The following is a 22,841-nucleotide window of genomic DNA, read 5'->3' on the forward strand; positions in this document are numbered from 1 at the left end:
ATAAATCAGGCGCACAGCGATACGTCAGAATTTAGCTCTATATCAGTTATTAAATTGCCATATATTTCCATTATCACTTACAATAAGTGGCGCAAGTTATAATAAACACGTAAGGCTGCGGCGTCACCGCCCTGTACACAGCATATGGCAAATATATATTTATATAGGTATATTTTATGTAATTATATCAGTGCCAAATGTATACATGTCCAGGAATGTGTTTTTCCTATATTTTTATTGATATTATATACATATACAATGTCTCTCTTGGCCAGTTACGGATCCTCCCTATAGACACTCCACTCTAGCTGCTCCTGTAGCGAAGTGACTAGATTGGAGTTTCTGGCGGTAGCTCCTCGAAGCAACTCCATTCTAGTCACCTCAGTACTGAACAGTCTACATTGGAGTTGATTCTAGCAGGTCCTCCCTCCAGCAACTCCAATCTAGACCGTTCACTAGTGAGGTGACTAGATTGGAGTTGCTGGAGGGAGGACCTACCAGGAGCAACTCCAATCTAGACGCAACCATGCTCACAGTGCCCATCCCCCCAGAGCCTGAACCCCCCATTCCCCCCTTCTTGCTCACACAGCCTGCACCTCCATGTCTCCCCTCTTGCTCACACAGCCTGCACCTCCATGTCTCCCCTCTTGCTCACACAGCCTGCACCTCCATGTCTCCCCTCTTGCTCACACAGCCTGCACCTCCATGTCTCCCCTCTTGCTCACACAGCCTGCACCTCCATGTCTCCCCTCTTGCTCACACAGCCTGCACCTCCATGTCTCCCCTCTTGCTCACACAGCCTGCACCTCCATGTCTCCCCTCTTGCTCACACAGCCTGCACCTCCATGTCTCCCCTCTTGCTCACACAGCCTGCACCTCCATGTCTCCCCTCTTGCTCACACAGCCTGCACCTCCATGTCTCCCCTCTTGCTCACACAGCCTGCACCTCCATGTCTCCCCTCTTGCTCACACAGCCTGCACCTCCATGTCTCCCCTCTTGCTCACACAGCCTGCACCTCCATGTCTCCCCTCTTGCTCACACAGCCTGCACCTCCATGTCTCCCCTCTTGCTCACACAGCCTGCACCTCCATGTCTCCCCTCTTGCTCACACAGCCTGCACCTCCATGTCTCCCCTCTTGCTCACACAGCCTACACCTCCATGTCTCCCCTCTTGCTCACACAGCCTACACCTCCATGTCTCCCCTCTTGCTCACACAGCCTGCCCCCCATGTCTCCCCTCTTGCTCACACAGCCTACACCTCCATGTCTCCCCTCTTGCTCACACAGCCTGCACCTCCATGTCTCCCCTCTTGCTCACACAGCCTACACCTCCATGTCTCCCCTCTTGCTCACACAGCCTACACCTCCATGTCTCCCCTCTTGCTCACACAGCCTGCACCTCCATGTCTCCCCTCTTGCTCACACAGCCTGAACCCCCCATTCCCCCCTTCTTGCTCACACAGCCTGCACCTCCATGTCTCCCCTCTTGCTCACACAGCCTGAACCCCCCATTCCCCCCTTCTTGCTCACACAGCCTGCACCTCCATGTCTCCCCTCTTGCTCACACAGCCTGCACCTCCATGTCTCCCCTCTTGCTCACACAGCCTACACCTCCATGTCTCCCCTCTTGCTCACACAGCCTACACCTCCATGTCTCCCCTCTTGCTCACACAGCCTGAACCCCCCATTCCCCCCTTCTTGCTCACACAGCCTGCACCTCCATGTCTCCCCTCTTGCTCACACAGCCTGCACCTCCATGTCTCCCCTCTTGCTCACACAGCCTGAACCCCCCATTCCCCCCTTCTTGCTCACACAGCCTGCACCTCCATGTCTCCCCTCTTGCTCACACAGCCTGAACCCCCCATTCCCCCCTTCTTGCTCACACAGCCTGAACCCCCCATTCCCCCCTTCTTGCTCACACAGCCTGCACCTCCATGTCTCCCCTCTTGCTCACACAGCCTGCACCTCCATGTCTCCCCTCTTGCTCACACAGCCTGCACCTCCATGTCTCCCCTCTTGCTCACACAGCCTGCACCTCCATGTCTCCCCTCTTGCTCACACAGCCTGAACCCCCCATTCCCCCCTTCTTGCTCACACAGCCTGCACCTCCATGTCTCCCCTCTTGCTCACACAGCCTACACCTCCATGTCTCCCCTCTTGCTCACACAGCCTGGCCCCCATGTCTCCGCTCTTGCTCACACAGTCTGCCCCCCCATGTCTCCCCTATTACTCACACATGCTGTCTCTTCAGCACGGAGTCTCTCTCCCTTCATACTTCACAGTGACTTGCCCGGGTGCTGACACCCGCCCTGGGCAGACGCCTTACCGAACCTCCACTGTCTACTAAAAACAAAAGGCAGTGGAGGTCCGGTAGGAACCCATAATGAGGGTCTTAATAGTCCAGGCTGGGGCCTACGGGGGATTCCCCGGTCTCCCGGCGGGCCAGTCCGACCCTGCACATCTCTCCCCCTCTACACTACTCCCTGCAGTCCACCTACTGTATCTTCCCCCCCTTCACTAAATCGTGCACCTCGCAGCTCTCCATGTTGCTCCACTACACAGGATACTGTGGAAGGTCCTGCTTACAAGTAAAGACACGCCTATCCGGTCATGTGACCTTGTAACGGCAGACGGTCCTTACGGAGTCTAGTATTTAGCCTTTACCCAGCCAAACTCCTCTATCATGCTCACACACAGCCTGACCCCCCTCCCCCAGCCCTTTCCACCCCTCTTGCTTACACATGCTGTCTCTTACCTCCTTCCAGTCTCCATTCACTGCAACTTCCTTTTCCTGTGTAACTCGGCACTGTCCTGAATAGCTCCGCCCACGCCAGTCTGATCACATGACCTCGGCGTCACCGGAAGTCCTTTAGCCCACTAGGTTTTCGCGTCTACCATCTTTAATACTGGTACTGTCAGCACAGTCATATAAACTTTAGAAAACTTTAGAAACATATTGCTTTAGACAGTCTGCTGTTTGCCTGCTATGTGAATTTATTCCAGCCACACCCACTTTCACTTGTTTGGCACGTGCTACAACAGCTGTGTAGAAACCTTCCCAATTAGTTGGTCACGCCCCCTCAGAAACACGTGAGGGGGCGTGGCAAGCATGTGATGCCTTAAATACAGCTGTTGTAGTACACGGAGACTAGTTGTGCAGAAGGAGGACGGCGTGGACTGGTGTGCTGCAGAGACGTGGAGACTGGCTGGTTTGACACGGTAGGGTTTCCCCATTTTATTTGCTCTTAGCTTTGCCTGTGGAACTCTGTGGGAGCTCTGAAGGTGACCGTTCTTATAGAGCGAGCTGTGCTTGGCAGTTCTTATAGAGACAGCGCCCGGTGGTTCTTAACAGATCTATGCCTTGGCGGGTCTTATAGAGAGCTATGCCTGCCAGTTCTACTTGAGAGCAGATCCTGACGGGTTTAGCCGTCTGTCATTGTATTTCTGTGATATTTCGGCCGGTTATTGCATTAATGCATTTGATGGAACTGGCCTCCCTTATTCCTAATGGCATTAATAGGTGTAGCCCTAGTCTGGCGGTTTTGGCTGCTTTTGTCATTGTGTTACTGTGATAGTTGGGCGAGTTATTGCTTTAATGCTCTGATGAGAACGCCGCCGCCTAGTGGCATTAGTATGCCTAGACTAATAAAACAACCTGGCAGCTCACCATACAACTGCATGGTGAGGCCATAGGCCCATCCCTACTCCTAGCTAGATAGGGTGCCGGAGCATGACCCGTTGCATTGATATTGGAGGGGATATTGATGTAACACCGTGTGAAGGCTAGTAATTAAATTAAGAAAAGAAAAAAAAACTTTGCAATTGATGCTCTGCATTTCTTGCTTCACCATGCCATCAGAGTAACTTTCTGCTTTGGCTAGTCTCTGCCCTAGGCCCCCTGAGTTGTAGTAGGTTTTTCCCTCTAATACCATGATAGAAATGAGTCTAATCCTAATGGCATTAGTATGCCTAGACTAATATAAGCTGTAGGGAAATGGCAGCTCACCATACTACTGTATGGAGACTGTTGGCCCAGCCCTAGCTCAACCTACTATAGAGAATGCATGTATTACTACTTTTTTTTGGCTGTCCCCAGTCCTAATGGTAAATCTAGACGAGTTTTTTCCAGGGTCTTATACTGACTGCCGTACTGGAGTCGGGAAGGAATTTTTTCCCATAACATGGGGTTATTGGCATCGGCCTCATGGGGTTTTTTGCCTTCCTCTGGATCAACTCTGTAGGGCTGTACTTTATGTATGTTTCTCTTTATGCAACCTTATCTAATGTGTATATGAATGTTATAAAATGACACACTGTGGATATTATATTTCAATATTCCCTACTGTATGAGGGTTTTACACTTGTTAGAATAGTTGATCCTGGGTCTTGTACTGACTGCCAGTTTTCACCTTCCTCTGGATCAACTCTGTCGGGGTTATAGGTTGTATTTGCTGGCCTTGTCTTCCTCCACCTTCCTCTGTGTATATAATATTAGACACACTACCCTTATTACTGTCTCTGGCAACTCTTGGGTAACTGGTCACTAAAAAATCTTGGTCATTATTGTCACTGTATCATTGTGATAATGGAGGGGTTATCACTTTAATACTTTGATCAGAATGACTCCGCCCCCCCCCACACTTCCCACCCCTCCATCCCCTTCTTACTTTAGCACCATAGTTTAGTATGTCTGTTCACCGTACAATGCTATTGTGATAATGTGATTTATGTTTGTTCTGCTGAGAAGATCAGGGTAAGTACGGTAAGTGTTACTGTATTGAATGTTCTGCTCACTATATAACTCTATGATGCATAAGTTCTACCCTTTGTCTGAATATTGTTGGATTTCTTAAATTCGACATCACTCTCCTGCAGTTTCTGAATCGACACTAAAACGTTTTTTAAGTGTCGTGTTTTCCTCTTTTGTAGCTGTGAAAGCTGGATCTACTACTAGAAGAACATCACCTTGCCATCTGCAAGATTGTAGGTAAGTTCCATTTGGCCTTTTTTTTGGGTATTTTGCAGCTGCTGTGAGCAAGGATCAATATAAAACTGGTGCCTAAAGCTATCCTCTTCATTGTTATGTCGGAGGTCTATGGATCATAAGTCCCTCATTATGAATTCAAGCCTTCGTGTGGTGATGGCAGGGGTGGTGGAGGGCACTAGCGGTAGATTACTATGTGCTCTTTAGGGTTTGCCTGTGTCCTTGAGAACTGACCTCTAATCTAGGTTTATAAAGCTTGTATCCTACTGTGTGGTTAGTTGTTAGAAAGATAATGCGTTGTAGAGTCATGAAGGGGCAAGTAGATGTAGACTAGGTGTGGATGGCTGTCATGACTTGTCAAATCCTGCATCCGGCTAGCACTGAGGGGACATGTCACAAGCTGCGTGGGATTTGTGATTCCCGCACTGTGATGCTGTATGATCTGAGCAGTGTAGGTGCTGAACTAAACCCCACCAAGTGGAGATTGTGGGTAACGGTTGGAGTCCAACTCAGGAGCTCCCTGAAGACGATGGTGGTGACTTCTGTGACCTGTAGGAACGGGCAGCACATGTGCCGGAGATCATGTGCTGTTTGCTCCTGCTCATTACGGAAATGGCTGCTTTCGTTCTCAGGAGTTGGCATTCCTGTTCTGTGCCAGATCTCTGAGGGGTCCTGTCGGTGCATGCTATGTTTAGGTTGTGCGATGTTGCAGTGTGTCAGTGTTCTTGTAAGATGGGGCAGGTTATTGATGGTTGTCCATATGTGGTTTGCATTTGTGAGTCTCTTCAAAGCTCAGTGGCACATTATCCTTATAGTCTGTAGTTCCCAAAACTGCCTTTACCATTGTTGCGTCTGAGGTAAGGGTTCATAAACCCCTCCTTATGAATCTGAGCCTTCATGTGGTGATGGAGAGGGTGGTGGAGGATGTGGGTAGACTGCTATATTTAGTACGTCTACTTGTAGTATCAACTTTTAGCATGGGGTCTATTTAATGGGATGAAGGCAAAACCTCTCTTGGTACTCAAAACTCTTTTCATACAGTACAGGCAGTTTGCTGTGGGGTTAACGCTAAGGGTTGTGGTGAACCGAGTCATGGGTAGGCGCCTAAAGTCCAGATGGGCTTTCTGGCAACTGGTATCAAACGCTGGCCAGTGTAGCTGTGTTCTTTCTGCGGTGCTGTGTGGTCTGAGTGGAGTAGCTGCTTCAGTGAAGCCCTTAAGCGGGCGTCTGGCTGGATGAGGCCTGGAGTCTCAACTCAGGGAGCTCCCTGTGGAAGGTGGCGGTGACTTCTGTGATATGTAGGCACAGGCAGCACATGGGTTTTTGGTGCTTGTTGGGCACTGTGCTACAAGTGGTGGTGTTGCTTGTACTATAGCGCATGGTGGCCACGCTTTCGGCCGGAGCGTATTCCTATGCTTGTCTATATTTTGGTAACATCACCGCGAGTGGTATGGGGCTTAGCAGGGGCTGGAGATCATGTGCTATTTGGGCCTGCAAGTTACAGGAATCCCTGCTTTCTTTTACAGGGAGCTTCAAGAGTTGGTATTTTAGGCCTTATCCATATCAGATTTCCAATTGAGGACTTCACTTTAGTAGCTGCGCTGCTTAGCTTATACAGCATCGTGACGGGAGTGTAGCTGCATTGACCAGCATCTGACACCAGTCGCCAGAAAACCCTCTGGTCTAAAGGTGGCTGCTCAGGCTTTGTTTGCTGCATCCTGCAGTCTTGGTTTTGCAGCAGGTTGTCAGTGTTGTGTGGACGGATGACGGTGTGCTAAGAGTTTTTCTTTGTTTGCAATGGCGGTAAAATGTTCATTCCAAAAGTATGTAGTGGAGCGTTTTTGTCGGTCGGTTGTCGTATCTTATAGCATTCCAAATTTATTTTGTCATATCCGGTTTCCAATTTTTCTGTAAAATGACATGAACTTACTTTCTCTTCTAGACTTGTGCTTGCTTCAGGAGTGGAGAACATGTGACATGGACACCTGGCTGGACCTTCATCTCGAGTATCAACTATTAGTTCTATGAAATGTTTCAATTTGTCTTTTTGCTGTAAAGTTTCCTATGAACATAACTAGCTATATATATATAAAAAAAAAAACTTGAATCTTCAGAAGTGGATACATTTATTTTAATGTCTAAGGGGGCGTTCACACTACAATCTGTGTCCGCTGCTAATGTCCATTCAAAATCTTGTGCGGACATTAGCAGCGGACACCGACGATTGTGTGAACGCCCCCTTACTAATGACAGATTACAAGCTTTTGATGCTCTCTGCTTCTTCCTCAGGTATATTTCGAAAACTCTTAATCTGTCATTGGTAGTGGATCCTTTATTAAAGACTCGTTTTTGTTTTTTATTGATTTCATATCCACTGGCTAATGCAGTACAAAAAAATGTTTTTCTTAACCAGCTAGCAATTCTGACAGATCTTAGAAAGTTCTTGCAATTATGGTCTAGACTCCAAAAAGTCACAATTCTTATTGTATTGTATATTTGTTTCTGAAATGTCTCCAGAATAATAAAGTGAAATTTCCCATTGTAATGGTTGTCTTCACATGATATCTTTATTCTACTGTGTGGTTTACAAACAAAGGTGGAATTTCTTCTTTGCTGCAGGTCCACAAACTGCCAGCAATACTAAGGGTAAGTTCAGATGGCGTTTTTTGGTCCGAAACCTGAGGCGGAGGCTGCCTCAGGTTCAGGACCTAAAGCCAGGTAACTGCGACTGAAAGCTGGTGCACTACCCCGGCATCCAGCTGCGCACTGAGGCAAAACAGCCTGAATGAGCAGCTCTCCTCTCTTCCAGAAGAAACTGCTCCTGGAAAAAAGACCGGAGTGGATCTCATTGACTTCAATGAGAGCCATCTTTTTGGTCAGGATTTTGAGACTGTATCTGGCTATGGCCTCAAAATCCTGACCAAAAAACTGAACTTGGCCTCTGTGCCAGGATTTTTTTTTTTTGTAGGTCCTGCAAAAAAACCTTGTCAGTTATGTAAAGGCTCCACACAAGTGTGACCGGTCACAGTAGCCTTATGCAAGGTAGAAGCTGTACAGGACTGCGCTAAAGGGGGACAGGGGGAGGCTGCTGTAGTAGAGCTGTGGGAGAGAATAAACTGGAAACAGAGCTGTGTGTAAAGTAACAATATGTAGTGTGTATATATAGTGTATATATATTTTCTAGCAGGAAGACCTGGCTTTGCACAGGTATATTTAATCTTTTGTTTGTGTAGTGGCCCCATACGAATAGAGTAGCTGCTATGGAAAGCTGTGTGTATGTGAACACTAAAGACCCTGTGAGTTTCTATTGGTCCACAAGCATCATGTATCAGTATGGATATCATTGAAAAACCTGCCATCAGTTGTTACCGCAAGTAAGGCTCTGCTACATTTTCATATATGCACCACCTACCAAGCTCTTCTACATCTGCCAATTTGGATTAAAGGGGGTTTTCTCATCTGTGGCAGCAGCTTCTGCAGATCAGATAATATGCAGCTGCTTGTACTGAAGCCACTGAGTACTATCTGTGTGTTTACATAGAGATAACAGAGCTGGCTATCAGCAAAACTGCAAATAGCTGAAATTTCCTGCATTTTCATATCTATATATTTTATATATCTCCAAATCTGTAGTAGTCTGCTCTATACAAATCCACAGTTCTTGCCTGATTTGAGTGAAATTTAGCACACACCCCTCTCCACCCACAGGAGCAGAGTACTGCGCACGTTACATCTTGCTAGCGCCCCCCCCTCGTCATGAGATTTGGGTCCCTGAAGTTAGGCCCTATTCATAGAATTGGGAAATGTGAAAGCGCTGAAGGGAAAACGGTTGTGACTGACAGGGACGGATTATAGCGACTGCACAAAAGGGTCACCACTAAAGGGGCCACAACACGTATTTCACCCAAACCATATAAACATCACACATACACCAACCCACAAGCACAACACAAAAACCAGACCTCTCTAGATACATACAACACAAACACTACCCCCATAAATACCACATGCACACCATACACACGCACGGGGAACACACTCGGATGGATGCACACTATATACGTGGACGAACAGAGTGCACACACAACTACTGCACACATGGACACTTGCATTGCACACGCACAAACTCATGGATTACACATATATGGATGACATATGTGCATGCGCGCACGGATACATACTCGTGGATCACACACGTGCACACATACATGAATGCACTGACAAAACATGTCTGGTATCCTTAGTGGCTGTTTGCACGCTACAGTATTTTTTTACGGGCCTCCGTGCCATGGATTCGGTGGTTCCATAGACGACTTTGTGCACAAAGCTGTGACTTTTGCAGCTCTATAGAAGTTTATGGAGATGTAGTATCCATAGCCCAGGGAGCCATGAAAAATCCTTTAGTGTGCAAGCAGCCTTACTGAGCAGCAATATTGGTCAGGTGAAAACTGCCTCATAGTGTCATTATTGCTTACTATGCAGGAGCTTTCATCACTGGAGCTGCTGAGGTAAAGTGAAAGCTGAGCTCTGGCTGCTATCGGCAACTTCACCAGTCTGCCGGTGAGGCGGTTTTCATTACCGAGATGTCAGTTCAGGTCATAGTATGGGTCCATTCACACAGAGGAAAATGGCGCTGTATTTTCAGCTAGCGGAAAATTACATGAGTGAGAAAAAATAAATAAAAAGCTAGCAGAGCCCATTGAAATCAATGGGAGGTGCTTTTTTTTTTTTTTTTTTTTTTTTTTTTCCCCCAGCTCTGAAAATTCAGTGCCAAATACAGCGTCATTTTCCTCCGTGTGAACGGACCCTAATACTGTGGGAGGGCTGCTCTGTATTTACTATTCAAAGCCAGGTCATTCATCTCTTCAGTGTCAGGTGTTGCTACCAAGCGACATGCCTTTCAATTTTAAGCGTCTGCGGTTCCCAATCCATCTCGCATTTGCTACGACTTTTAAGCACGGGCCGGAAGCACAGCGCTAAAGCGCTGCGGGAACAACTGTGGCGTGAACGCATCGCTGTTCTTCCTGCAGCTCTTTGAACAGAAAGTTCATGGAGTTTTCCTCCGCTAACTACTTTCTGTAACAGAAATTATATCTACAGGGAATTCGCCAGCGTTTCCGTAGATATAATTGTCCGCGCTGCGATTTTTTTTTTTTTTTTTTCTTTCCTCTGCCATTTTCAATGGGCTCCGTCTGCCACAGATGTGAACCGGACCTAAAAGGCACCATTTGCGGTCTGGAGCAGGTGTTCGGCTTTCACTCCCCCCTCGAGAGCTTTGTGATACATTTCCCTTTACAGAGGACCTTTCACCGCTTGGGGCTCATGCGGTTTTGTATACCGCTAGAATTCCGCCTTCTGGCGGTGAAGAGCTACGGGACCAGCACAGATCGAGAAAGCAGACAGTACGCTGAATTTTTTTTTTTTTTCTAGAGGGCGGAAGCTCCTTGTTATAGAAACGCTTTAGTTTTACAGTATCTTTTATAGTGACTGAGTGTGTGACAAATTTTGGAAAGTCTGAACATGTCCATTATACCTGGGGAAATGCTGATGTTTCCAATATAAGTATAATAAGCGAAGAAAGGCCACCGAGGTAAATTCTGCAAAACAATAATGAAAAAAGATGAATCGACTGCGCTGCATTATGGTACGTGTGGCCTTAGCCTAAGTGTAAGCTTTGGCTAAGGCCTACTGCACACGAGTGTAGTAGTTTTTACTGTCCGTGAATACTAATCCTTAACAAAAATAAACACATTTTCGTGTGTTATCCGCAGCTCTGGATCTGTATAAAGACTTGTTGGATCTCCTACAGTAGGATATGCTTCATAATTTCTGTTCCTGGTATAGGGCATGGACACAAAATCTACAGCCTTGTTTATGGACCCATAGAAATGAAGTGTGTGAATAAAAACTAGGCTGACTGTAACGGGTTTATTTTGCTGCTTTTTTATAGAACAGGTGAAAGGAGAATGCCCACGAATAAAATAGTCAAAGGCACCTGAGAATTGTAGGAGTTAGTTGCCCCTTTCAAACTTTTCTGTGACATTACCTTTTATTGCCTAGGACTGTACTAATGTAAGAGACAATAATCTCCCTGGTTCCTCCATGCTTAATGGTGCAGTCCAAAGGAAGTGACGTGGAGCAGGAAGCTGAGAGCAGCCAGTTTGGGCCCAGATTCTGTGCTGTGAGGACCTGTTAGTCAGCCATAGCCTCTAAGAGCATAGTGCAAGGCCCGAAGCACTGCAGAGGCTTACAGGAAAAAGCAGAAGTGTTGTTGAGAGTCTTAGTAGAGACTAAAGGCCGGTTGAGAGACTTGCTATGGATGGCTGAAGCTCAACCAAATATTCATAGACTGTTTTCTGGAGGTGCCATCATTAGACTGCCATCACTGTGGTCAGACCTTCACCCAAGACAGAGTTTGCTGAGTTCCTGGACCCAGGCCTGCACCGAGGGAGCACCACAGAGAGCTAAGAGACTGTATAAATCCGGTACCGTACAATTACCTCAGGGTCAGATAGGGCCAGTTTATATAGTGCGTTATACTCATCTCTTCTCTCTATCTTATAAAAATGAATTCTTGTCTGTCTGTTCTTTATGCGCGACCAAACGAATGGACCGATCTTCACCAAATTCGGTACAGAGATACTTCAGGTATCCGGGAAGGTTTAAGACGAGACTCCAACTCGCTCGGAAGTACCATTGCTGAGATACAGCATTCCCAACACAATGCTCCCTCCCTCCCCTCCCTGCCTTAGCCAATACAAACCTGCAAGTTTTTCACTCATATTCCAACTGCAATACACATGGTCACTCCACATGCACAATCCTACACAGATATCCAAACTGAGATACACGCGTTTACACACAGTTCCACACGCTGTAGGATAAGATATGCGCCTCTTTACACAATACCACACAGCGGAGGATTACATACGTGCATCTGCACACAATACCACATGCCAGTGGAATAGATACATGCGTCAGCATACAGTACGGAGGATTAGCTACACGGCTCTGCACAGAGTACCACAGTTTTACTCTAGGTTTCCATAGCAACCCAGCCATTTTCCTTCACTACGTTATGTCAGCCTTAAAGGGGCAGGGCGCTGTGGATGACACTGTTACACAAGGTCATATACACACATATTTACTCAAGGTCTCCATAACAACTGATCACAGGTTTTTCACTGATATTCGAAATGAGATACACATGATCACATGACGCTTATGGACACACACAAACGATATACAAAATACACCAGTGCAAAACTGGACAATTCTTATGGGGCCACTACACAAACAAAAAATGAAATATACCCGTGCGAACCCGGGTCCTCCTGCTAGTTTAGTATATTTTTGAAGATGTCCCATTTAGTTTGTGTTCCCGTCACGTTGAGGACATTGTCCCAGTTTATGCTGCTAAGCTCCTCTCTCAGCTGGTTAAAATTGGCCTTCCTGAAGTTTAGTGTTTTTGTACCCCCTCTAATGAACATCTTCTTAATGTGTACAAGAAAACTTATTATGTTATGCTTACTATTACCCAGATGTCCACCAACCTCCACTTTTGACAGTGTGTCAGGTTCATTTATTAAAATTAGGTCTAAAAGTGCCTCTCCGGGGGGCGTGGCCTGGCTATGGAGAAGTAGAGACGCACGTCGCCTGAGCTCCTTCCCCGGCCTCCGATATAGCCTGCTGTTCCGACCGACCGGCTTCTCTACAGCCCTTCCGACATGGGCAAATCTCGCAGGGGGACACAGCGATCCTCTTCAACCCCTCCTGGGGCATCCTACGACCTCTCCATCGAGCGGTTTCTCCGGGGACCGCGTTTCGAAGCAGCCTGCATCCACACAGGATCCAAGATGGCGCCCGCCACCGCTTCTCCTCCACGCGGCTCATCTCCCGGCTCCCCTGCTAAGGACCCGGCCAGCCTGCGTTCCTCCCCGGAGGCCTCCGGTCATCGTGGACACAGGGCAGCCATCATCAGTGCTCCCCTCCCCTCCTGGATGGGGGACTGGATACCACATGGCCTTCCCTGCCGCCATCGCCTGCACGCTTGTAGTATGGACATTTGCATATAAGGTAAAGCGTTTCCTCCCCCTTCATTCCTTCTATATATTACCAGAGCCAGCACACAGGGAGTCTATTAATGCGCCATCTTGTGGATGTTTTTGTGAACTACTCCTGCCTATACTTTGCCATTGTAATTTGAGTTGCCAGTGTAAAGGGGTGTCCAGTATAATCAGGTGACCTTCAGGACCAATCAAGCTCCCTTGACTGGCCTGGAGGAGGAGGAGTTACAGCCCCCTCTAGGGGGGTTGGGGACCTTTTGTCTGAGTTCTTTGTGTGGAGCTAGCGGTAGACAAGACATGTAGACACAGACACATGGAAAGCTGAAAATGGCAGCCAACCCTCAGAGCACTGCAAGCAGAGATGTCTCTTCCTCTGTACTCAAGATTCTCCTCAGAGAGTGTTTTCCTCTGAAGCTCCAAGCTTACAAGCATTAAAGCTTACGGACCTGCCTATCCATACATCTGGGACCTCACACGTATCTCTCTATTCAAGTAAGTCTTTGGGACAAATCTATATTTAAGAAGCCCATAGCTAGTCTGGCAGAAATTGAGGGTCTCCCGCTGCTGGCACATTCTAGTTCCTCTTCTACATACGTGTACCCAGTTTGTTGAGGACTAACCCCCTGGATACAGGCCATCTTTACAAGTATATACAAGTTTAACTACCCAAGCAACTACTAGTTAAACTATCCAAAGCATTCCTGCTCCAAGCTCCATCACCTGCTCAATTGGGCACTACCTACAAAGATCGCTGTATTGTATGTGAAGGATTACTCCATATGTACATTTGTATTACTTTGTCCTGCTAGTAAAAGAGCAACGGCTAGCCCCGAGACCTGGTTGTCTGTTGTCATTATCAGATATCAGAGTGGGGGTGGGTAGTCGGGGACATCAAAAAGGAGATTTTGTGCACATTTGGGACCCAGGGACCCCCTAAAAGCCGGCCACATCTGATATATTACCCGTGATGCCAGCCCTGGCCCTCCTGAGTGTTACACGACCCTCACTCATGGACTTGGTAAGTAGAATTTGATCGAATGTTGCGTACCCCTGAAACGAGCATTTCCCCCCATAGATTATAATGGGGTTCGAAACCCGTTCGAACAGTGTGCGGCTGTTCGAATCGGATTTCGAACCCCGAACATTTTAGTGTTCGCTCATCTCTAGAGATGAGCGAACACCGTTCGATCGAATAGGTATTCGATCGAATATCATGGCGTTCGATGTATTCGTTCACAATCGAATACCAGGCTGCATACGCATTAAAATTCGTATCACTTTCCCTGGTGCGTTTTTAGCACCAATAACTGTGCAGGGGAGGTGGGACAGGAACTACGACAACGGAGGCAGTGAAAAAAAAATTGAAAAAACCCATTGGCTGCCGAAATCAGGTGACCTCCCATTTATAAGAATAGTCCAGCCCAATATTCGTCATTTGCCGGTGAGAGACAGGGAGAGATAGACATCTGCTGAGGGCTAGATAGCGATTAGCTTCAGATAGGCAGGTAAGAACTAAAGAAGAAAAGCAACAGCTCTTCTCAGAGCTATACACTGTAGGGACATCAGTCCAGCTTTCCCCGGATGGTGGAAAACAGGGATACAGAACAGTTACAACTTCATATATAGCGGAGAAACAGCTTTCATTTTTGGCTGTCCGCACACAGAATAGCCGGAATCCACAGCAGTGACTAGTTCATATAGAGCTGAAAAAAGCCTTGAATTTTGGGGGGGTCCTGAAAAATAGCAGCAATCCACAGCAAATTGAATGAAGTTCTACTGTTGAACTCTATGAACAACTTAAGTCATGACTTTTTGATTGGGTAGAACCAGTCATGTGACCTGTCATAATATACTAATGAAGCCCTATCTGTGTTCCAAATTGTTATTTATTATATTTTATTTTTTATCTAATAATATGTGGAACATCTAGATAAAATTGGAAGACATATTACAGAGTATGAAGTGGCCAACATAGAGGTCATATCGCACCCATTTTTTGGATGTCCGGGACACCATTCCTTTCCTGTTTGAGTGTTAGGTGCTGGTTTGTCGAATGTAGGTCACATGGGGGTCCACTACTGGACTTCATGAATGACTTGTTTTGTCATTCCCTGATTGGGTAGAACGAGTCATGCAAATTAGAGCGCTTATTATTTTTTCAACTAGAAATGTATAAATCTTCATCTATAACGATCTGACATGGTAACATATAGTGAGTTATATATCACTCTTTAATATCATCTATGCTGTCCCATTTTGAATGGAGCAGCTTGGAGGTTGTTGTTGTACCGTTGACCATGCGTCATCTTGTTGAATATATGTGTGATAACATTTAACATTATATTTCTATGTCATCAAATACATGTTTTATGTAGCTTTTCAATACAAATTGGATCATATTCTTGTATGTGAATATATGAAGAAAAGTTTATTAACAAATGTGCTGTAGGACAAAGGGTGTTATTCGAAAGTGGGAAACCTCACCTGTATTCATTTAGTATTGATTAACCGGAACTGGTACCTTAGGCTTGGGGAAGCCACACTATATAAAGGGTGAAGTCAATGATTGTTACACATGCCTTGAAAAAAGAACGTCATGTTCTGAAACGTGTAGGCGTTTTCTTAGGGGGATTTTTTCTGTTTTTGTTTATTTTTTGTTCCCTCTTTTGTTAATTTTATGATTTGTTATTAAAAGTTAAATTTTATTGTACTTTCCCTTCGGATGAGTTGCCGGCTTTTTTTTTTTTTTTTTTTTCCATTTCTGCATTCAAGACATCCTTTGTCCGTGATGTGCCGTGCATCCTGAAGAATGAACAAGACCGCTGCCTAGACATAGATAAATTGGGTGAGCTCTAAAATCTTTTTTCTTGATTTGTGCACCAGATGCCCAAACACTGGAGCTTCCTCCATCTCCTTTTGATTTTGTGGCGGTTGACCAGCAACCCACCCTCAGTGACAATGACAAGACACAGTTGCCATCAGAGCAGCCTGTTGCCATGTGCGGTGTGCAGGAGGAGGAGGCGGCGAGAGAAAAATTGGAAGAGGAGGTGATGGACGACGAGGACACTGACCCGACCTGGACAGGGGGGATGTCAAGCAAGGGGAAAGCAGTGTCGATGTGGAGGGAGGTGCAGCACCAAAGAGGGTAGCTAGAGGCAGAGGCATGTCCAGCGGCAGAGGTTAGCTGCTTCGCCGAAGCCAGGCCACACCCAGAATGGCCCAAGATGTTCCCTATCACAGCCAGCCCAGAAAAAACTCCCCCATCGAGGGCACGTTCCTCGATGGTGTGGAGATTTTTCAAGGAATGCGCGGAGGACAAATATAATGCGATTTGCACAATTTGCCACTCGAAGCTGAGTAGGGGCTCTGAAAAGAGCAACCTTTCGACCACTTCCATGCGCCGTCATTTGGAATGCAAGCACTGAACTCAATGGGAGAGAGCAAACGCAGGACAATCGTCGTCCGGCGTTGCCGCCACTGCCTCTCCCACTGTTGCCAGTGCTGGCGCTGCAGTCCAGAGCACCAGCCAGGACACCACAACATCTGGCTCCACCACTTTGGGGACTTCTCCCTCATCCTCCCCTGTTCCTGTCTCAGCTCCTTCTCCTGCACCATCATGCGCCTCCTCCCAGCAACCCACCATCTCTCAGACATTTGATTGCAGATAAAAGTACAGCGCTACCCACCCACATGCACAAGCTTTAAACGCGCACATCTCCAAACTCCTGGCCCAGGAGATGTTGCCGTTCCGGCTTGTGGAAACTCTGGCCTTCCGTGACCTGATGGCAAGTGCGTCCCTAGCTGTCACTACTTCTCCCGTTGTGCCGTCCCCACCTTGCATCAGAACGCGTCACGCAACATCAGGCGGGCCCTAAGTTCCGTGCTTTGCGCAAAGGTCCACTTGACCACCGACACGTGGACAAGTGCATGCGGACAGGGATGCTACATTTCACTGACTGCACACTGCGTGAATGTAGTTGAGGCTGGGACTGGGTCACAAACTGGGCCGGTGTACCTCGCCTCCCCGCCAATCATTCCTGGCAGGGACTCTGAAACAACACCCTCCTCCTCCGCCGCCGTTAAATTGACTCCAGCTACGTGCTGGAAATGTTGCAGCAGTGGCGTGGATAGACGTCAGCAGGCTGTGCTGAAGCTCATCAGCTTGGGGGACAGACAGCACACTGCCTCCGAGGTGAGGGATGCCCTCCTCGATGAGACGGCAATATGGTTTGAGCCGCTGTACCTGGGCCCAGGCATGGTCGTGTTTGATAACGGCAGGAACCTGGTAGCAGCTCTGGAGCTTGCCAGCCTCCAACATGTTCCATGCCTGGCCCACATCTTTAACCTAGTGGTGCCCGCTTGTGCGCCCACTTTCGCAAGTCTACAGTAGACGCTGCTAGCCTCAAAACACTCCAGCAACGCCTACATCTGCCCGAACAACGGCTGTTGTGCGAAGTCCCCACACGCTGGAACTCAACATATCATATGTTGAGCAGAGTGGTTGAGAAGCAGAGACCTTTGATGGAGTACCATCTCCAAAACCCTAGGGTGCCACAAAGTCAGCTCCCTCAGTTTCTCAACCATGAGTGGCCATGGATGGGAGACCTATGTGAAATCCTACGGGTGTTTGAGGAGTCCACCAAGAGGGTCAGCTGTGACGACGCACTAGTGAGCGTAACAATCCCGCTCTTGTGTGTGATGCGAGAATCCCCCATTGCCATCAGGGATAACGCAGATCACACTAAGGAGTCAGGGATAGCAGCAGAACCGTCACAGCACGAGAGTAGGTCCACACACCTGTCCGTTTCACGGCGTTTTGGCTGACTTCATGTTGGGGTGCTTTTCAAGTGACAAGCGCGTAGTCAAAATAACGGAGAGCAACCAATACTGGATATTTGCAATCCTTGACCCCCGGTATAAAAATAACATTGCGTCTTTTATTCCGGTAGAGGGGAGGGCCAATCGCATTAATGATTGCCACAAGCAATTGGTGCAGAACATGATGGAGATGTTTCCATCAAGTGTCGTTGGCGGCAGAGAGGACAGTTCCTCCATGAGGCGAACAAGTGCCGCCCGGTCCACACCCACAAGGGGCACACTGTCTAAGCTCTGGGACACGTTAATGGCACCCCCTCGCCAAACTCCCGCCACTAAGGGGCCTAGTGTCACCAGGCGGGAAAAGTATAGGTGCATGTTGCGGGAATACCTGTCCGACCACAGCCCTGTCCTCTCCGATCCTTCTGCGCCCTACACGTATTGGGTGTCGAAGTTGGACCTGTGGCTTGAACTTGCCCTAAACGCCTTGGAGGTGCTGTCCTGTCCTGCCGCCAACGTGCTATCTGAAAGGATCTTCAGCGCAGCCGGTGGCATCATCACGGATAAGCGCAGCCGGCTGTCAGCTGAGAGTGCCGACCGGCTGACGTTCATCAAAATAAACTGCCACTGGATAGACCCATCATTTTCGTGCCCACCAGTGTCAAGCACCCCAACATGAATTGTCATGTCTGCGCTCAACCTCTACAATTCCAACTCATACTCCTCCACCATCTGCGTTGCACAATTCTCATTCTTCTAGGCTCAATTCACCCTGATTCCCCCAAACTCTGCTGGTTAGAGCCTCAATCCACCGTGATTTTCCCAAACTCTGCTGGTTAGTGGCTGAATCCACATGATTTCCCCAAAATCTGCTGGTTAGAGGCTCAATCCACTCTGATTTCCCCAAACTCTGCTGTTTAGAGGCTGAATCCACCCTGATTTCCCCAAACTGTGCTGGTTAGAGGCTCAACTCACCTGATTTCCCCAAACTCTGCTGGTTAGAGGCTGAATCCTCCCTGATTTCCTCAAATTCTGCTGGTTAGAGGCTGAATCCACCGTGATTTTTCCAAACTCTGCTGGTTAGAAGCTGAATCCACCTGATTTCCCCAAACTCTGCTGGTTAGAGGCTGAATCTACCTGATTTCCCCAAACTCTGCCGGTTAGAGGCTAAATCCACCCTGATTTCCCCAAATTCTGATGGTTAGAGGATGAATCCACCGTGATTTTCCTAAATTCTGCTGGTTAGAGGCTCAATCCACTCTGATTTCCCGCAACTCTGCTGGTTAGAGGCTTAATCCACCCTGATTCCCCAAACTCTGCTGGTTAGAGGCTGAATCCACCGTGATTTTCCCAAACTCTGCTGGTTAGAAGCTGAATCCACCCTGATTCCCCCAAACTCTGCTGGTTAGAGGCTCAATCCACCTTGATTTTCCCAAACTCTGCTGGTTAAAGGCTGAATCCACCGTGATTTTCCCAAACTCTGCTGGTTAGAAGCTGAATCCACCTGATTTTCCCAAACTCTGCTGGTTAGAGGCTGAATCCACCTGATTCCCCCAAACTCTGCTGGTTAGAGGCTCAATGCACTCTGATTTTCCCAAACTCTGCTGGATAGAGGCTGAATCCACCTGATTTCCCCAAAATCTGCTGGTTAGAGGCTCAATCCACTCTGATTTCCCCAAACTCTGCTGTTTAGAAGCTGAATCCACCCTGATTTCCCCAAACTCTGCTGGTTAGAGGCTCAATTCACCTGATTTCCCCAAACTCTGCTGGTTAGAGGCTCAATCCACCCTGATTTCCCCAAACTCTGCTGGTTAGAGGCTGAATCTACCGTGATTTCCCGAAACTCTGCTGGTTAGAGGCTGAATCCACCCTGATTTCCCCAAACTCTGCTGGTTAGAGGCTGAATCTACCGTGATTTCCCGAAACTCTGCTGGTTAGAGGCTGAATCCACCCTGATTCCCCCAAACTCCGCTGGTCAGAGGCTCAATACACTCTGATTTTCCCAAACTCTGCTGGTTAGAGGCTGAATCCTCCCTTATTTCCCCAAACTGTGCTGGTTAGAGGCTGAATCCACCATGATTTTCCCAAACTATGCTGGATAGAGGCTCAATCCACCCTGATTTCCCGAAACTCTGCTGGTTAGAGGCTCAATCCACCCTGATTTCCCCAAACTCTGCTGGTTAGAGGCTCAATCCACCCTTATTCCCCCAAACTCTGCTGGTTAGAGGCTCAATCCACCCTGATTTTCCCAAACTCTGCTGGTTAGAGGCTGAATCCACTCTGATTTTCCCAAACTCTGCTGGTTAGAGGCTGAATCCACCTGATTTCCCCAAAATCTGCTGGTAAGAGGCTCAATCCACCCTGATTTCCCCAAACTCTGCTGGTTAGAGGCTCAATCCACCCTTATTCCCCCAAACTCTGCTGGTTAGAGGCTGAATCAACCTGATTTCCCCAAAATCTGCTGGTAAGAGGCTGAATCCACCCTGATTTCCCCAAACTCTGCTGGTTAGAGGCTGAATCTACCGTGATTTCCCGAAACTTTGCTGGTTAGAGGCTTAATCCACCCTGATTTCCCCAAATCTGCTGGTTAGAGGATGAATCCACTGTGATTTTCCCAAACTCTGCTGGTTAGAGGCTGAATCCACCTGATTTCCCCAAAATCTGCTGGTTAGAGGCTCAATCCACTCTGATTTCCCCAAACTCTGCTGTTTAGAGGCTGAATCCACCCTGATTTCCCCAAACTGTGCTGGTTAGAGGCTCAATTCACCTGATTTCCCCAAACTCTGCTGGTTAGAGGCTGAATCTACCGTGATTTCCCCAAACTCTGCTGGTTAGAGGCTGAATCTACCGTGATTTCCCCAAACTCTGCTAGTTAGAGGCTGAATCCTCCCTGATTTCCTCAAATTCTGCTGGTTAGTGGCTGAATCCACCGTGATTTTCCCAAACTCTGCTGGTTTAAAAGCTGAATCCACCTGTTTTCCCCAAACTCTGCTGGTAGAGGCTGAATCCACCCTGATTTTCCTAAACTCTGCTGGTTAGAGGCTGAATCCACTCTGATTTCCCCAAACTCTGCTGGATAGAGGCACAATCCACCCTGATTCCCCCAATCTCTGCTGGGTTAGAGGCTGAATCCACCGTGATTTTCCCAAACTCTGCTGGTTGAAGGCTGAATCCACCGTGATTTTCCCAAACTCTGCTGGTTCGAAGCTGAATCCACCTGATTTCCCCAAACTCTGCTGGTTAGAGGCTCAATTCACCCTGATTCCCCCAAACTCTGCTGGTTAGAGGCTCAATACACTCTGATTTTCCCAAACTCTGCTGGTTAGAGGCTGAATCCACCTGATTTCCCCAAAATCTGCTGGTTAGAGGCTCAATCCACTCTGATTTCCCCAAACTCTGCTGTTTAGAGGCTGAATCCACCCTGATTTCCCCAAACTCTGCTGGTTAGAGGCTCAATTCACCTGATTTCCCCAAACTCTGCTGGTTAGAGGCTCAATCCACCCTGATTTCCCCAAACTCTGCTGGTTAGAGGCTGAATCTACCGTGATTTCCCGAAACTCTGCTGGTTAGAGGCTCAATCCACCCTGATTTTCCCAAACTCTGCTGGTTAGAGGCTGAATCCACTCTGATTTCCCCAAAATCTGCTGGTTAGAGGCTGAATTTACTCTGATTTTCCCAAACTCTGCTGGTTAGAGGCTGAATCCACCCTGATTTCCCCAAACTCTGCTGGTTAGAGGCTCAATCCACTCTGATTTCCCCAAACTTTGCTGGTTAGAGGCTGAATCCTCCCTGATTTCCTCAAATTCTGCTGGTTAGAGGCTGAATCCACCGTGATTTTCCCAAACTCTGCTGGTTAGAGGCTCAATCCTCCGTGATTTTCCCAAACTCTGATGGTTAGAGGCTGAATCCACCATGATTTTCCCAAACTCTGCTGGTTAGAAGCTGAATCCACCTGTTTTCCCCAAACTCTGCTGGTTAGAGGCTGAATCCACCCTGATTTTCCTAAACTCTGCTGGTTAGAGGCTGAATCCACTCTGATTTCCCCAAACTCTGCTGGATAGAGGCACAATCCACTCTGATTTCCCGCAACTCTGCTGGTTAGAAGCTTAATCCACCCTGATTCCCCCAATCTCTGCTGGTTAGAGGCTGAATCCACCGTGATTTTCCCAAACTCTGCTGGTTGAAGGCTGAATCCACCGTGATTTTCCCAAACTCTGCTGGTTAGAGGCTCAATTCACCCTGATTCCCCCAAACTCTGCTGGTTAGAGGCTCAATACACTCTGATTTTCCCAAACTCTGCTGGTTAGAGGCTGAATCCACCTGATTTCCCCAAAATCTGCTGGTTAGAGGCTCAATCCACTCTGATTTCCCCAAACTCTGCTGTTTAGAGGCTGAATCCACCCTGATTTCCCCAAACTGTGCTGGTTAGAGGCTCAACTCACCTGATTTCCCCAAACTCTGCTGGTTAGAGGCTGAATCCACCGTGATTTTTCCAAACTCTGCTGGTTAGAAGCTGAATCCACCTGATTTCCCCAAACTCTGCTGGTTAGAGGCTGAATCTACCTGATTTCCCCAAACTCTGCTGTTTAGAGGCTGAATCCACCCTGATTTCCCCAAACTGTGCTGGTTAGAGGCTCAACTCACCTGATTTCCCCAAATTCTGATGGTTAGAGGATGAATCCACCGTGATTTTCCTAAATTCTGCTGGTTAGAGGCTCAATCCACTCTGATTTCCCGCAACTCTGCTGGTTAGAGGCTTAATCCACCCTGATTCCCCAAACTCTGCTGGTTAGAGGCTGAATCCACCGTGATTTTCCCAAACTCTGCTGGTTAGAAGCTGAATCCACCCTGATTCCCCCAAACTCTGCTGGTTAGAGGCTCAATCCACCGTGATTTTCCCAAACTCTGCTGGTTAAAGGCTGAATCCACCGTGATTTTCCCAAACTCTGCTGGTTAGATGCTGAATCCACCTGAT

The 22,841-nt window shown here is 47.7% G+C and overlaps 1 long non-coding RNA gene across 1 annotated transcript; it reads left to right on the plus strand.

The window, feature by feature from the left end:
- The first annotated feature begins 3,125 nt into the window (after positions 1-3,125).
- Positions 3,126-7,477, plus strand: LOC142201382 (uncharacterized). Its single transcript, XR_012715503.1, has 3 exons — positions 3,126-3,220; positions 4,931-4,988; positions 6,928-7,477. It is a non-coding gene; the product is annotated as an uncharacterized LOC142201382 (long non-coding RNA).
- The last annotated feature ends 15,364 nt before the right edge of the window (positions 7,478-22,841 follow it).

The sequence above is a fragment of the Leptodactylus fuscus genome, chromosome 4, assembly GCF_031893055.1.
Source record: "Leptodactylus fuscus isolate aLepFus1 chromosome 4, aLepFus1.hap2, whole genome shotgun sequence".
Classification (NCBI taxonomy): domain Eukaryota; kingdom Metazoa; phylum Chordata; class Amphibia; order Anura; family Leptodactylidae; genus Leptodactylus; species Leptodactylus fuscus.